Consider the following 1579-nt stretch of genomic DNA (forward strand, 5'->3'; position numbering starts at 1 on the left):
CCCTGCAGAGCCACCCACACCAGCATCCCCCTGCAGAGCCACCCACAGCAGCATCCCCTGCACGGCCGTGACTGCCCGTGTGGGGACAGGCGTCCCTCCAGAGCTGATCCAACACAGCTCCCATCCCTGTGCTCCCCTGAGCACGGCCCCTGCTCTCCCATGCCTGCCCGGGCTGTGCCAGGCAGCAGTTGGGGTGCAGGGTGAGTTTGATCCCGTGTCTCCAGCCCAGCACCCGCGTGTGCAGCTCCCAGAGCCCGGCCCTGCCTCGCTGTGGCGCTCGGCCAAACCTTACTCACCACACGGTCCGAGGCTTTTATATTTAGCCGGTGCAGAGACAATATCTCCAACTTAAAAATAGGTATAAATGAGGCTGCAGCTCTCGCTGACAGCTCTGGAGTGCTGCAGGGAGGCTGTGGCGTGGTCAGCCGCGGGGCAGGGCAGTGCCAGTGCCATCACCATGGACCGGTGCCACCACCAAGGCCAGAGCCACCACCTGGGCTGGTGCTGAGCCTTCCTGGGCGCTGAGGCCGCGGCTCTGCCCAGTGCTGGCCCCGAAGGGGCTCTGCTGGGAGTGTAACCCCAGGTCTCCATCCCTCCCTGCCGCTCCTGTGGCTCCCGAGCCTGGTACCCGCGGGAGCTGTGCCGAGCTGTCACCATGGAGATGCCGGCGGCTCCAGGTCCATCCTTCGGGGGAAATGCAGAGGAAGAGAGAGGCTGCTTTGCAGCGAGATTATTAGCAATGATTTTAATTTTAATTTAAGTTATTATTTTCAGTCATCCCCTTCTTGTTCTTCGTAGATGTTGGCGGATATCTGCCCGGTGCTGGGCTGACATGGGTCTGTTGGAACCACCTGCTCTGCCTACACATGGGATATCTGTCTCCTGGGATTCTGAGGGGTATGAGAGTGCAAGGGGCACTCGGAAAATACCTGTTGTTCCCACGAACACCTCACTGCAACGGGACAGGTCAGCTTTAGAAGGCACAGCCTGGCAGAAGCAGCAGGCCCAGCTGATGCCAAGGGCCTGTGTGTGATGGGCAGAGGCAGCAGGCACTCACAGCACTCGGGACACTGGGATGCAATGGATGCATCACCATTCCTACAGGCAGTAAACCCCCTAAATGATGCTTTGTAGTGTACTTGTAAATTGACCTGTAGTGTATTTGTAAATGGACCTGTGATACATTATTTAGGAGCTCACATCATAAGACCATCATCCTTTCAGTGGGATTAGGAAATTGTTAAGCTCAGAAGGAGCAACACATCATCTTTCCAAAAATAAAGCACCTCATGATTTTAGTGTGACTTCTCGTTACTGATGCACGTGAACAGCCCGTGATGGCAGAGCCTCTCCCCTACCCGGGGCTCTCAGAGCCTGTGCCATTTACCTGCTCCATCCCAAAGGATTCACATCGGATCGCGGTTTGCTGAGCGCTGCTGGAGCTCTGATTTACATTTCCCAAATATCACGACTCCTTTCTCAGCCCCGTTCCACCCACCTCGCTCTGCTCAGCCCTGAGCTGTGGTGCTCAGCCTGAGCTGTGGTGCTCAGCCCTGAGCTGTGGTGCTCAGCCCTGAGC

Source organism: Neopelma chrysocephalum, unplaced genomic scaffold (assembly GCF_003984885.1).
Source record: "Neopelma chrysocephalum unplaced genomic scaffold, ASM398488v2 Primary Assembly neopelma1_69, whole genome shotgun sequence".
Lineage (NCBI taxonomy): Eukaryota > Metazoa > Chordata > Aves > Passeriformes > Pipridae > Neopelma > Neopelma chrysocephalum.